Source organism: Mobula birostris, chromosome 30 (assembly GCF_030028105.1).
Source record: "Mobula birostris isolate sMobBir1 chromosome 30, sMobBir1.hap1, whole genome shotgun sequence".
NCBI lineage: Eukaryota > Metazoa > Chordata > Chondrichthyes > Myliobatiformes > Myliobatidae > Mobula > Mobula birostris.
The window spans coordinates 933,100-949,229 of NC_092399.1; the positions used below are offsets into that span (position 1 = coordinate 933,100).

Below are 16,130 nucleotides of genomic sequence, written 5' to 3' on the forward strand. Positions count from 1 at the left end.
ATATCAAGGCCAGTTCACAGGATTAGATGGATTTACTGAAGTGGACTGTAGTCTCTGGCTCGGAGCAGTGACATTTACCCACTTTCACCAGTTAAGCTTTTTCTGATTTGCCTTTCAGCAACATTGGCTACACTCGTGTCAAGATACAAGGAACAGGGAAAGGTCATTTAGTCTGAATATGTTTTACCAGTCAATGAGATCATAATCTCTAATGTGACTCCAAATATCCAACTTATCAAGTTATTAAAATAAAAGCCCAAAATATCTCAGATTACCTCAGATTCATTTATTTATCACATATACACTGAAACACACAGTGAAGTGTGTTTTTAGCGTTAACAGCCAAAACACCTCAGGACATGCTGCGGGCAGTCTACAAGTGTTACTACAGATTCTGGCACCAGCGGAGCATGCCTGTAATGCCCAGTATAACAAGACAGAACACTACAAAATGCTGGAGGAACTCAGCAGGTCAGGCAGCATCTATGGAAAGGAATAATGAAGAGCCTTGGCCCGAAACATCGACTATTTATTCCTCTTTATTGATGATGCCTGACCTGCTGAGTTACTCCAGCGGTTCCTGTGTGTTTCTCTGGATTGGCAGCAACTGCAGAATCTCTTAACAGAGTGCAACAAGCAACAAAATAACAACAGCAAACAAGCCCCGTTGCTCCCTCTCGCCCACCCACCCAGGCAGACTGTCCTCCAACTACAGACTCTAGTCTCTGTTCATGGTCCTTGCTTGCTGAGGAAACAGTGCACTGAACCAAGTGATGTTCATTGTGAACTCTCAGATATTTTTAGAAGGATCGCATAACTGAGGGAATGTGCAGTTTGTTTAAAGTATTTACTTAAAGGATTGTGACCAGTATATTCTCTGCTTCTGAATCTCTTGTGCTGCCCTTTCCAATCATCTAACATTGCATTTCCACTGGTTGGAGACAGGTTTGGGTGCCAGCCAAGCAGAATGTTGTTTACGCTGCTTAAGTAGCTCTTAACGGCTCCATTTCGAATCAAATTCTGTGCCTGCCTTGGTTCATACCATCTCTCTCCATGTTAAGGTTAAACTGGTGAGGGGAGAGGGACTCCCTGCCCTCTGGATGTTTAATTTAGGTCAGGTTGGTTTGCCAACTAACTAGGAAGACCAACAACTGAGCACTGTGTGAATCAGGTGACACTCCTCTGAATATGGGCTTTGTGTAGTGTTTTCCTTATGTCACGTGACTCCACCCACTTGCTTCAGAGTGTCCTTACCAAGTGACCACATAGCCTCTCCATTCTTGGCAGAAAACGTGGATCCGCGGTACATTGTGCAGGTCATAACACCAAAATAAGATGAGGCACGTCAAGATATATATTGCCTGGTCTGGGTTTTAAACTAGTCTAACTTGTAGTGGGGGGAAAAAAAAAAAAAAGAATTTTGAGAATCTAGGAACAAGCCAAAAGGAAAAACTGCATTTGTAAATCACTTCCCACAACTTAAAGATGTCTAAAGTCACCTACAACTACTGACATTCCTTAACACTGCTGTCCTATTTATTTTTTCTTTGGTAGAACCTTGGGATTAAACAGAACCTGCTTCCACCCTTGTTCTGAGGTGACTGATGAGGCCAGAATGGCAACTACGATCTGACACGGATAGTCAGAGCTAGACAGCACAGAGGGTGGTGAGTGTGGTTTGAGCTGCCAGTGCAAGTGGTGGACGTGGGAGGAATTTGGATAGGTACATGGATGGGAGGGGAATGGAGGGGTCCATGTGCAGGTCAATAGGACTAGGCAGATAAATTTGCTATGGACTAGATGGGCTGAAGGACCTGTTTCTGTGCTGTAGTGTTTTATAACTATATGAAAGGCAAGTCATTCGACTTGCTTATCCGTGCAGATCATGATGCCTGTCTACACTAATCCCATTATCTGTGTGAAGCCCATTTTCCTCACCTCCTTTCCTATCCATGTTCATGTCCAATTGCCTTTTAAACATTATAAATGTATCTGATTAATCTGACTATTGTTTCCTCTGGTAGCTCATTTCATATACCCTCTGTGTGAAAAATTTATACCCTCACATCTCCTTTAAATCTCTCCCTTGTTACATCTATTCCCTCTAGTTTTAGACTCCCCACACCTTGGGGGAAAAAACTCTGCCTGCCCTACTTATGTCCCTTATAATTTTATAAACCTCTATAAATTCCCCCTCAGCCTCCTATGTTGAAGTGAGAATGACCCAAGTCTGTCTAATTTCTCTCTATGTGTAAAGCCCTTCATTCCATGCAACATCCTGGTGAATCTCTTCTGCTAGGTGTACCTCCTGTCGTGTGGACACCAGACTCGTACCCAATATTCTAGTGCGGCCTGACCAATGCCAAATGATTCCTTTACACTCTAACACTGCCATTTTTGAGGACCTATGACCATTGCCCCCAATGTCCCTCTGTACAAGAACACTTCTGAGGACACTAACATTTATTGTATATGTTCTACACTTGTATTTAATGTTCTAAATAATCCCAGTAGCAAGTCTGACAGGTTGGTCTTTCATGGATTCATGAAGTCACCTCATTTCATTGATCTTAATGAGACACTCCTCTCATTGTTTATCTGGGCATAGATGCACTCCTTATCCATGGACTGGAGATACTTGATGCCACCTCAAACATCTAATCCTTTTTGAGCTGATGTATCCCAGAGATTCCCAACTGTTGGTGGAGATGTTGGCTTGTTTTGTAAGGAGATTTGGTAAGTTCCTACTTTCGAGCATACAACATCCAATGGCAAAAACAGAAACCGTGTTCCAAGCTCTGTCACACAAAGAAATTATGCCACAGAGAAAAATTCTCTGTCGTAGGGAACAAAGCAGCCAACCTGTACACAGGAAGCTCCCACAAATACCAATTTGACAATCATCAGATAGTATTGGCTGAAGGATAAAGATTGATCAGGAATACAAATTATTTGCCACTTTCTCCACTTGCTTTGCCAGTTGATAGTGTAGTGGCATCCTCACCAGACTTCAGGGTGAGTGGTTGCAGGTTAAAATCCAGCTGGCTCTTTGCATGCCTTCCATCTGTGCTGGATTGAGCATTGTGCTAGCAACTTGGACTTGTAAATCAGACAAACGCTAAAGAAAAGACAAGGTTGCCACCCGAAGCGCCAAACAAGACGCGGGAGGGAACTTAACTCCATTTGCTGCTATTCCATAAGCCAGTGGCGTGGAATATCTTTAACATCTAACCTGGGAGAAAATTAGACCTTGATTTAATCTGTCAACTGAAAGCTGAAAGACTACAGGCAATATAATGAAAACTGCAGGAAAAGGCAGGGATTTGAAAGATATCTTAAGAACTCTGAAGGGAATACATAATCTATAAGATAGGAAAGATGTTTGTATGCCAAAAAGTAAACAGTACTGTTCATCTTGTCAAAACAGAAGAAATTTCTCTCGCTCAAAAATTAGGGAAAGGTAATTTCATATTTAGGTTGCTTTGAGGTTAATTCTGAAGCAGTGACGATTCCCTTTATAACCTATCACAGAGCCCAATAGCATGTAATAGTTTCCAGGAAGCAGGATCCCCTCATACCATGATTGATTATATTGTGTACTTAGTGTTGTTTTATGGTAGATAATGTGCCATAGGTTGGATGATGACTGATCAATTCCTGTGATATCAGTTTAACCTCATGAGAAAGAAAGCTCACAATAATTATCAGTTAACTAATTGGTACCTGTGTTGTGAGTAATTACCTTCCACACTTTGTTCCACATCAATTAGAAGACTAGTGTGTCATAAAGTGATATATATTGCCTGTCGCCATTTCTGCCTTAAACCATCATTCATGATACAATACATTCTGTGGAAATGCAGCCAATGGAGGTACAAAACACCTCCTGCACACCAAACTTTCCCTCAAAACTGAAATCTGCAAGACTCTTACAGTGGATCTTTTGTTAACAATACTGTTTACAATATTCTGGAAAATTCTAACCTTGGAACAGAGAGGAGAGCACAGTAACATACCTTACCATTCACTATATCTACATGGAACAGGTTGCCAAATCTCTTCTGCCTGTACATGATCTATATCCCTCCATTTCTCTGCATTTTTATTTGTCTAACCGCCTCTTAATCACCTCCATTGTACTCATGGCAACTAGTTCCACTCTGTGGAAAAAAAACTGTCCCCCACATTTCCTTTAAACTTTCCCTGTCACACCTTAGATGCAAGTCCTCTAGTACTTGACATTTCTACCCTGGGTAAATATTTTTAGTTTAAAGTTCAAAGTAAGCTTATATCAAAGTACATATATGCCACATATACAATCCTGAGATTTGATTTCTTGCGGGCATACACAGTAAATCAGACAAAAACAATACAATCAATGGAAGACCATGCCCAACAGAACAAATAATCAATGTACTAAGGATAACTAACTGTGCAAATAAGACAGAAAATAATAATAATAAATTTACACAACAGTCAGATAAAACTTCTAAGGATATATTTTCATCAAAACAGGATTCATCACTCCACGCAAATATATGCTTGTCACAATGGGGGCATTGGGAACAGACCCAAATGCAAGACACAGACACTGAAGTACAAGGAATAGGACTTGACTAGAGTAGGGACGTGACAGGATACAGACAAGGAGCAGGGACAAGAACGCAGACTTGGGCTCAGACCCCAGAACTAGGCAAGGGCATGACATGGCTACAGGACAGGACGTGGCTGGGGTCTTGGCTCTTGAGGCTTGAGGCTGATAACTCAGAGGCTGGAGCTCGGAGACAGACTGGGAACTGTACATCAACATAGAGCCGGGACTTATCCTTCGAAAAGCCGGGACTCATCTTTAACATGACACTAACATGAGACTGGACAGAACATAGACATAGAGCCAGGACTTATCCTAAGACAAGCTGGGACTCAGCTTCTCCACACCAAGGTGGGACAGGTCCATCCGTCAAGTAACCGCAGAACGGCCAGACTTACCCACCAGAGGCAAAGACAAGACAACAGGTCCCCCCGCAGGGCAACGGGAGAGCGGCCTGACTTACCCCACAGAGGCGAGGACAAGAAGAGACAAACACCAAAGAACGACAGACAGTTCCATCTCTGCATGGGGTTGCTCCGAGTAGCAGTTACAGCCAGCAACCTCGGCTGGCTACAGAAACAGCTGGATCCCTACCAAGCTCAGAGTGGCTGACAGCCCCTCAGCCGGCCCAGGAAACAGCCAAATCCATACCGCAAAGACAGCTCTGACTACTGACAGCAAGGCTCCATGAGAGGATGGTTCCCCAATGCAGCCTAAAGATGGCAAGTGGCCACTCTAGCCTTCCACCAGCAGGTTGCTCAGGGATCTTGACAAGACAACCCAGCAGCCCACAGTCAACCCCAAGGCCACTTATATTCCAAGCCCCAAGATGGGAATCAGGTGCCTATGATTAACTCAACCAAAACAAGGGACAGCTGGAAGACCCGGAGTCCTGAATACACGGACCGGACCATGAACCAGAATGCAGACTGCACGGACCGGACCATGACTTTACAATTCTCATAAGTACACACCATTGAACTTAAATAAAAGCACAACCCAGAAAAATTAAGAGACTATCACTATGGAAGAAAATGTTAACCAATGGAAGAGCATGACCCTTAAAGTCATAAACTTCTGAGTTTCCCCTTAACCTAGGTGCTGTAGGGGGAAAAAACAGGGGTGTCCAACCTCTTCTTATAAATCATACCCTCTAATCCAGATAATATCTTGGTAAACCTTTCGTGCGCCCTCTCTAAAGCCTCCATATCCTTCCAGTGATGTGTCAAGCGTGATTGTTTTTCAGATCTTTTAACAGTATTTCGCACTGTAAAGCTTCCCTGCGAATGTTCTCTGTGGATTTCTCTATTGTACAATCATCAATATACCCTACCTCGCACGAGTACCTGCACCTACGCACATGTAGGCACAGACAAACACGCAGCCGACGACCTGAGAATGGCTGAGGCAGCTGCCTCTGTTAGCTCTGTGATAAACCTAGATGGGTAAAGAAATGGAGATTGCCGAGCGGTGCACAAGTTGAGGTCGTCAAGGTCTGACGAAAGCCTAGTGGTTCCTACAGATAATAGATAAAGGGAGTTCGAAATGAACATTGTGATCCCTGTAAACCTTGCTAAACTTTGCGACCTCCTGAAGAACCTCACACCAGTGAAGATCCTTGCAAAGTAATTAAATCGATCAGTACGGGAAACGGAGCCGCCAAGCCAAGATTTGTCACGTGAATTAAAATATACCAGTATATCCGCACATAGCATGATCCCACCAGGATCCATAACGCAGTAATTATTGTTGATGGCTGAAAGGCAGATTTTGACAATAAGCTCTTTGCGAAAAAAGAATCTGCTGGAAGAACTCAGTGAGTCAGCGACTGTGAAGGCAGGGAGACAGACGGTCGTCGTTTCGACAGAGGCAGTCTGACCCGCTGAGTTCCAACGACAGTTTGTTTTGTGTTTTCTCTGACTTAATACTGTACCAAAAGGTCCTCTTGGGGCGGTCCACACTGACAGCGAGAGATGGAAAGAGAAGAGGTGCAAGTTATTATTACGTTTTGGTTGTCTTTTGCCTTTTGGAGACTTATGACTTATTTTCGAGAGCATCCGCATGTTTATCGACATCTTACACCTGCGAACTGTGTTTGTGGCTCTCACAAGTGATCAAACACATCTCGTTTTAGCTACGAATGCGATGAAAAATTTGCCCGTTATGTAACATTTACATTGTTTTTTCCCCCTTGTGTGTGCCGCTGTTTGCCCAAGTTGCGGGTTTTCCTCGCAACGTGGCCAACCAGTTGTTCTCCGCATGTTCTCGCCCACGCTACCGCCTTTCCCTCCCGGTGCTTTGCTTGGACTAAGCCTGGTTTCTGAGAACAGATCCGCGACACTCACAATTTGAGTGTTCCTGGACCTGGTGTTGTTACGCCATTGATTCGTAAATCGAGGGCGATCCTTGGACTGTCTGTTCTAAATCCGGTGTGCGTGCTCTAAGCAAAGAGTGAATTCAGTACAACGAATTTGGACGCTGGAGATTAAGTTCTAGAGTAATGAACAGACCACCCATTTACCCCAATGTTACAGTAATTCCATATTTTAATTCTTCCCCCTAAATCTATCATTGGTCAACTCTCCCCAAATTGAACTATTTACTTACTCATTAACCCACCAGCCCGCACATCTTTGAGATGCGGAAGAAAACTCCACATACTCACAGGGAGAACGTGCAAACACCACTTTGGCAGCTCTGGATTGGACTTGAACCCAGTGAGGAAGCGCTTCTACAATCGTACGGGTCTGAATGGGCGCTAATCGCGATTTGAATTAGGCTCTCTGTCACTTCGCGCTTCTCCGCGATTGAGATCAGTTGTGTTCTCCAAGTAAGCCCTCGGGAAAAGCGGTGAAAGAACAATGCGATGCTTGGACCTTGTGCTGCGAGCCCGTGAGCAAATCCTTCCGTCCTGAAGAAGAGTCTCGCCCCGAAACGTTGACTCTCTTATTCCTCTCCATAGATGCTGCTGAGCTGCTGAGTTCCTCCAGCATTGTGTGTCTGTGTTGCTCAGAATTCCCAGCATCGGCAGTATCGCTTGTGTTTGTGTTGATGATTTATATATGTCACACCTTGACAACCAGGATTTGGTGCCCAGCAAAAGAAAGATGCAGACTGTGTCTGGGGCACGTCAGAGAAAGACCTTCATTTACTTAGCGCCTTTTAATGCCGCTTCCAGGAAATTCAAAGCACCTCAGGGCCATTGTATTTCTTCTGAAAAGTGAGATCACTGTTGTTATGTGGGAAAGCAAAGAGCCAGATGACTAACAGCAAGCTCCCAACAACAGAGGTATTACTGACCAGACAATTTGTCTTTGAAAAACACTGGAGCATAGGATAAGCATTGACCACAGTGCCAGAAAGAAGACCACAAGACCATAAGATATAGGAGCAGAATTAGGCCATTCGGCCCATCGAGTCTGCTCTGCCATTCAATCATGGACTGATCCAATTCTTCCAGTCATCTCCACTCCCCTGCCTTCACCCCATACCCTTTGATGCCCTGGCTAATCAAGAACCTATCTATCTCTGCCTTAAATACACCCAATGACTTGGCCTCCACAGTTGCTTGTGGCAACAAATTCCACAGAGTTACTACCCTCTGACTAAAGTAATTTCTCCGCATCTCAGTTCTAAATGGACAAGTGTTTCTATGAGATCCCCCCTCATTCTCTTGAACCAAGAGCTGACAGTGTCACAATGGGGGCGCTAGTAGCGGACCCAAATGCAAGACACAGACACTGAAGTACAAGGAACAGGACTTGACTTGAGTAGGGAAATGACAGGGTACAGACAAAGAGCAGGGACAAGAACGCAGACTAGGGCCAGGACATGGACTAAACAGGGAACCCAGACAAGGAACTATGAACTAGGAGCCTGGGCTTGGGCTCCGAGCCAGAGACTGGACAAGGACTCAGAACCTGGGTCTTGCCTTGGGCTTGGGCTCTTGAGGCTTGAGCTTGGAGACAGGCTTGGGGTCTTGAGGCTTGAGCATGGAGACAGGCTTGGGGTCTTGAGGCTTGAGCATGGAGACAGGCTTGGGGTCTTGAGGCTTGAGCTTGGAGACAGGCTGGGCTCTTGAGGCTTGAGGCTTGGGTATGGACTCCGAGCCAGAGACTGGGCATGGACCCAGAACCTGGGACTTGACTCGGGCTCAGACTCCAAAACTAGGCGAGGACAAGATGAACCTACAGGACTGGACATGGCTAGGGTGAGGAACTCCTGGGTAGGGCGAGACACAAGGACAGGTAAAGGCCCATGGACAGGACTCGGATAGGAGTGGACTAGGCATGGACTGGACGAGGGCCTTCAGGAGCAAGGAGCCTTGGACTAGAAGAGACAGGAGCACGGAACACAGAGCTGGGACCCCTCCCTGGGAACAGGACATAGGGCCGGGACTCATACACAGAACGCTGAACAAGGAGAGATGGATCCCAACACAAGGTGGTGGCAAACGGCCGGACCCACCTAGCAAAGGCATGGACACAGAGACAGTTCCCAACACTAGGTAGCGGCAAACAGCCAGACCTACCTAGCAAAGGTGTGGACACAGAGAGACAATTCCACACAACGAAAGAGAGTTCCTTATCCTGACCTAACAAGGGTCCGGTCTTGCTCCGGCGGTAAAACTTCAGCGATACTGGCGGGGTATCCAGGCTAGGTGAGCAGGCAGAGAGTCAGGCGAGGTATCCAGGCAGAGAGTCAGGCGAGGGGGGAAAGACAAGGAGGGGAACAGAACAGTCCAGCAGGGAATCCCTGGTTTGCAGAGGTATTTATGTCTCAGCCCCAAAATGGGAATCATGTGACAAAACAGAAACTGGGGAAAACCAGAAAACCCAGAACAAGGAACCATGGACAGGACCGTGAACTGGAACACGGATTTCACGGACCGGACCATGACAGCCAGACGTTCCTCATACAGTAACCCTTTCATTCCTGGAATGATTCTTGTGAATCTTCTCTGACTCCTTTCCAAAGGTCAAAGTAACTATTATGAAGTACATAAAGTAAATGCCACCATATACTCTATTGGCACTTACAGAAAAATAAAAATTACTTCAGAATTTATTAAAAAGTATACATAATAGAATAGAATATATGAAAGAGTAAAAAAGACACTTTTATTCAAACAAAAAAATAAATACTGTGATCAGGAGTTGTGGAGTCTTGAAAGTGAGTCGATGGGTTGTGAAGTCAGTTCAGCATCAAGGTGTTAGCCACTCTGATTCAGGAGTCTGATAGTTCAAGGGTAATACCTGTCCCTGAACCTGGTGGTGTGGGGTCTGAGGCTCCCGTACCTCCTTCCCAATGGTAGCAGTGAGAAGAGAGTACGTCAGTGTTGGGCTGAGTGAATTTATCCACACTGGTTCAGGAGCCAAGTGGTTGAAGGGTAACAACTATTCCTGAACCTAGTGAGCCAGGGTTCCTGTACTTCCCTCCCAATAACAGTAGCAAGAAGAAAGCAGGACCTGGATGATGGGGTCTATGACAGATGGATGCCGCTTTCCTGCCTCAGCACTCCCTGTAAACGTGCTCAATGGTGAGAAGGGTTTTTCCTGTGTTGGAATGGCCTGTATCTACTACTTTTTGCAAAGTAATTCTTGAAGTCTTTTATATCCACCTGATAGGACAAGCAAAGCCTTAATTTAATGTTGAACCTGAGAAAGAGAACCCTGGACTGCACTTGTACAGTCTTGATCTGAAATAACATCCAGGTATTTGTCAAATCTAAACTCTCTGCAGTGCAACTCAGACTAATAACCACCTCATTAACATTTGAGAGTGCTACCTACTGAGCCATAGCGAGAGCATGTCAACACAACTTGTTCCAGATTAGAAGATAGGCAAAAAGCCAGTTCACTGCTATTAAATAGATTGTAACAGACACAAAGTGCTGGAGGAACTCAGCAGGTCAGGCAGCATCTACAGACAAGAATAAAGTGTTGACATTTCGGACAGAGACCCTCGATCAGGGCCCTTTGTCAATGATGGTAATAAATGGCAGGTGATCATCTGAGGAGATGTGGTTCCAAAGCCGCTGTACCTGGGATCCACTGGCCAGTATGTAGTCACTCACTATGGCTAAAATTACCTCTTGCTCATCATCTGCAGAATGCGCTGATGTTCTCTAATGACGAGATGCAGCATGCTGCAATCCCAATGTCATCAGTAGTTCCTAAACTTGATCTGTTGACTGGGAGGCACTTATTTGACAGGCAACCATCAATTTTTTGAGAGCATTGTGTTATTCCAAATAACGTACCAGGATTGGAGAGAACTGCCATGTTCTTCCCAATGGCAAAGTGCTCTAGATTTTTGGACACAGACTGTTTTAAACAAGATTCAAATAGGACATGGGTGATGTGGGCAGTCTTTACATTATGAGTGCCACATCTTTATATGATTGTGTTCATTTCTGGGTGAATCATTATAGGAAGAATATGGAAGGGTTAGAGAGGGTACAGAACTGATTTTCCAGGATGCTGCTTGGACTATGAGGAAAGATTGAGTGAGCTAGGGGTTTTCATTTTGGAGCAAAGAAGAATGAGAGGTGACCTGACAGAGGCATACAAGATGATAAGAGACATAGATCAAGTGGACAACCAGAGACTTTTCCCCAGGGCAGACATGACTAACACAAAGGGGCATAACTTTAAGATAATTGGAAAGAAGTATCGAATCGTAAACACAAAATACTCTGTAGATGCTGAGGTCAAAGCATACAGGGGGTATGTCAGAGGTATTTTTTTTTACACAGAAAGTGGTGGATGTGTGGAACACACTGCCAAGGGTGGTGATAAAGGCAGTTATATTAGGGACATTGAAGAGACGTAGATAGGCACATGGATGAGGCAGCAATTACATTGATCGTGGGGTATGTTGAAATGTTGGTACATCATCAAGGGCCAACGAGCCTGTATTGCGCTGTACTCTTTTGTATTCTATAAGTGGCATATCAGATTTTCTCTGCTTGTGATCAGAGTTGACCTTCTTATCATGTCCTACTCTTGGCACAAGTTTGATGGAGATACCTTTGAACTAAACTCCCTCTCCAAAAAGGCTACAGCTTGGCTTCCAAGCCTTTAACTTATTTAATGAATGTTGCTGCAGGTATGCACAGGGAAATATCTGACAGAGCTCGAAGCTGAGAGATGCTCTCTCCTTCACATTTGAATGCAATAAAAAAAACACTTTCAATTATCCCACATTCTCTTTCACACAAATAATTCTCCAAACTTTGTTTTCCATATACTGTATGTTGACATAAATGTACGTTGATAATAAATTTACCTTGAATTTTCAATTTCTCTGTTGCACCTTTCACAGTCTGTATATATTAAGGTATATCTCATTTTCTCCTCTGAAAGAGCCTATCCCCATCAACACCATTCTTCTAGCCCTCTGTGTAAAAGCCTTCACAACATTTCACCCATTCACAATTGCAAGAGTATTCTTTGCCCACCTCCTGTTCATTTTTGCTTCTGCATGTGAATTATTTCAGCAACAACAATCTTTGTTTGTGTAGCACATTTAACAAAGTAAATCATGAGGCACTTCGCAGGAATGGCTTTTTTTAAATAAGGAAACATGAGCTCAGATTTAGTGTCATAAGAGCTTGCTAGGTTTTGCTGGTAGTTTCTTACAACAATTAACCTTCTAAGTGCTGGCAAGTTAGGGACTTCGTGTAAGTGCAGAAATTTCAAACTTACACCCAGTACACTCCAAGAACTGCGCCAGAACTTCCTGAGCTTCTCAAAAATAAAGGCAAGAAGAAAGTGAGCTGCACTGTCAGATGACTGTGGAGGCCAGGTCATTGGGTATATTTAAACTGGAGGTAGATAGATTCTTGACTAGTAAGGTTACAGGGAGAAAGCAGAAGAATGATGGAATGGCAGAGCAGACTCGATGGGCTGAGTGGCCTAATTCTGTTCCTATGTCTTATGATCTTATGGTCTTATGTTTCAAATATTCATGTACCGAGGTTATTTTATTTCTAAATGTCATTCAGAAATGTTGAAATGTTAGTATATTTGGATGGCAAAGCTGGAGTAATGATTTACAGTCAAAGTGTTTCAGAGGAGGCTTGTCGGAGTCCATCTGTCTCCCTCAGTTGCTGTTTTGCTCCTTGAAGAAAATGTGAGTCAATGTTTATCCATCCAAATTCGAGCCTGGCAAAGACATGACATTGACATTATTCAGTTCTGTGGTTCCCATTCAGTAACATCCAGGCATTAGAACATTTACAATCATACAAATATATGACTGTGAAACAAGGGTTAGGTGCTTGGCTTCCTAGGCTGGGCTTGCTGTGTACTCAAATCACGCTGCTCCTCTAGTAACCCCACATTATTGTTAAGCTGTGATAACCTTTCATCCCATCATCTATCAACTACCTATCCAATATATTAAAAATAAAAATATTAGAAAAATCTACAGTACTTCCATTGCCTTTTGAGAAAGCGAGTTCCCATGTTCATGATCCTTTGAGTCGGCAAAAAAATGCCTCATTTCTACCTTAAATAGACAACTGTTTATTTTTAGACAGTCTCCTTACTTTTACATTCTCCCTCAAGAGGAAAAATCCTTAACAAACAAGAGAAAATCTGCAGATGCTGGAAATCCCAGCAATATGCACAAAATGCTGGAGGAACTCAGAATGCCAGGCAGCATCTGTGGAAAAAAGTACAGTCGATGTTTCAGGCCAAAACCCTTTAACAGGACCGTTCAACGTTCACTTTATCAAGATCTTATATGTTAAATCAAATGCTTTCTCATTTTTCTTAAACCGATCGGGCATTTGCCTCATGTATCCAATCTTCCTTCATAGACAATCCACTGGTAACCAGGTATGAGTAAACCTCGTCTAACAAAGCATCAAACGCCTTCCTGTAATACGGAGACAAATTACTCCAGATGTAGTTTCACTAATACCAAAACAAAATACTACTTTTAAACACGAGAACGTCTGCAGATGCAGGAAATCAAAAGCAACACACAGAGAATACTGGAGAAACTCAGCAGGTCAGACAGCACCTATGGAAATAACGCTTATGGTCTCTGTGCTCTCCAGTCCTGATCAAAGGCTGGGCTGGAAACGTCGACTATCTATTCACTTCCATAGATGCTACCTGACATAGAAGCATAGAAAACCTACAGCACAATATAGGCCCTTCGGCCCACAATGCTGTAATGCTGAAATTACTAGGGTTACCCATAGCCCTCTATTTTTCTAAGCTCCATGTACCTGTCCAGGAGTCTCTTAAAAGACTCTATCGTACCCGCCTCCACCACCGTCGCCGGCAGCCCATTCCACGCACTCACCACTCTCTGCGTAAAAAACTTACCCCTGACATCCCCTCTGTACTTACTTCCAAGCACCTTAAAACTCGTGTTAGCCATTTCACCCCTGGGGAAAAGCCTCTGACTATCCACACGATCAATTTCTGTCATCATTTTATACACCTAAGGCCAGCTGAGTTCCTCCAGCATTTTGTGTGCGCTGCGTTGAACTCCTTACTTTTGTATTCATCTCCTCTTACAATAAGCAACAACTTTCTTGATCACACCCGTACCCATTATTTGTCTCTTGTGGTTCAACCACACCCAGATCCTTCTGTATCCTCAGAGCTCTGCGATCACTAGTCGTTTAGATAATTTTTTTTTAATTTTTCGTGTCAAAAATGAACCATTTTACATTTTTCCACGTTACACCCAGTTTGTGCACTTGTTTATATGTAGTACATCGATCAGTCGGGTCGATTATGATGCTCTCTAAAGGGTTGACTATTGGTGGGTCCTCAGGTGGCTGTAGGGCCCGATCAGGGATCCACAGACTCTGGTGCAGTGTAGGCAGGAGTTAGCCGTGCTGTGGTTAGTGGTCGAGTCTCCTGGTTGTTCAGTCTCCTTTTGCAACTGCCGCTTATTATCTGTGGCAAAGCGGATGTCGTTCTCATGTAGCGCTGATCCTTCTACACAGATTTCCTCCAGATACAGCGATTGAGTGCAGTGTCTTCCCGGCTTTTAGATATAACGTAGAATTTCTTCAAGTTGATTTTAATCTCATATTTAAACCGTTTCCTTTGCCCGCCAGAGGCTGGCTGACCTTTCAAATGGGAGTAAAGAATCTGTTTAGGGAGACGTGAGTTCGGCATCTGGATGATATGACCTATCCATTGGAGTTGGGGTTCCTTTATCAAGGTGGTGATGCTGTTCATGTTGGCCTTGTCCAGGACGCTGGCGTTAGTGTTCTGTCCTTCCAGATGATCTTCAAAATCATTCACAGAGATCTTTGGTGATGTTATTACAGGGTTTTCAGTGTCTACTGCAGGTGGTCCATAATTCAGCTCCTTTCATAATGGTTTCCTCTTACTCGCAGTTGGCGGCTCCTTAGCCAGAGAACATATTGTCCCAACACCAACCCCGTAGTGTCCCGAAAGGCACAATTGCGCAACAGATTTAAAGTACTGTAAATTAAAGTTTGGAATGGAGAAAGAAGCCAAGTGCGGGTGCCTGGAGATGACGGTGGGTCTGGGATCTGGAGGAAGCTGGAGATAGAGGCAATTAATATTGGAGCGTCAAACAAGAGAAAATCTGCAGATGCTAGAAATCCGAGCAACACACACAAAGTGCTGGAGGAACTCAGCAGGCCAGGCAGCATCTATGCAAAAAAAATACAGTCGACGTTTCGGGCCGACTGTACTTTTTCCATAGATGCTGCCTGGCCTGCTAAGTTCCTCCAGCATTTTGTGTGTGTTGCTAATATTGAAGCGTGCCACTTTATAAATCTGTAGAGACTGGCAAACAGTGGGGATGAAGGATGAAATGAAACTTCGGAAAAGTCGAGAGGGAAACTAACAGCTGAGGGATTTCAACAGCGGGTGGACTCGGACAGACGCAAGCTCGAACCTTCCGGACCTGCCAGAATGCCAGAGGCACAAAAAAAATTTTCTGAAGTAGATTTTTGCAGTGTTGAAATCTCCCTGTTTATAATCTCATTTTTGCTCTTGCACAGTGCTGTATACGGCCAGATCTATGTTTGTCGTGATTTGTCGCTTGTGAACTGTGACCCCTCTAGTTACCGGCTTGAACAGCAACCAAAAAGGCCCCACCCAAGACTAAAATGTCTTTTCCCCGTCACCGCGAGAGATTCCCTCGGCTTCGTGTGCACTGGATCCGGAAGGCGATTACAAGAAGACTGGGGTGGGGAATATCCAATGTGGAGCAGCCTTTAACTTAGCACCGAGCAAAGGGCACAAGGATTCCCTCCCCTTTAATTACTGGGTTGTTACAAAAAGTAACGAGTTCAGGAAGTGTTGTAGTGAATGGAAAAAAGAGGCAGAGCCGTCTGCAGCACTTCCTCTTACATCATTGACCATATAAGGTGCCGTGAAATTACTATCTCTTGTTGTCATGTTCCTACCTCATGGACGTCTGCATCGTGCAGCACTGCACAGACAGAACCGAGCGGGCTGGCAATTCATGATGATTTCTCCCAGGCGACAGGCACATGCTTCACACACACAGACAGGTACAGCAAGCA

The 16,130-nt window shown here is 44.2% G+C and overlaps 1 protein-coding gene across 7 annotated transcripts in view; it reads left to right on the forward strand.

Annotated features, from left to right (window-relative positions):
- hivep3b (HIVEP zinc finger 3b) overlaps positions 1-16,130 on the forward strand; it is a 699,020-nt gene that overhangs the window by 537,462 nt on the left and 145,428 nt on the right. Inside the window, exon 1 of one of the 7 annotated variants that reach the window (XM_072247290.1) lies at positions 2,703-2,736. The exons of 4 other annotated variants lie outside the window; for them this stretch is intronic. The gene's annotated coding sequence lies outside the window, so the exon portion shown is untranslated. Of the gene's footprint in view, positions 1-2,702; positions 2,737-15,317; positions 16,119-16,130 lie in introns of those variants that run through there. 2 more of the 7 variants (XM_072247293.1, XM_072247283.1) reach the window with 2 other exon arrangements.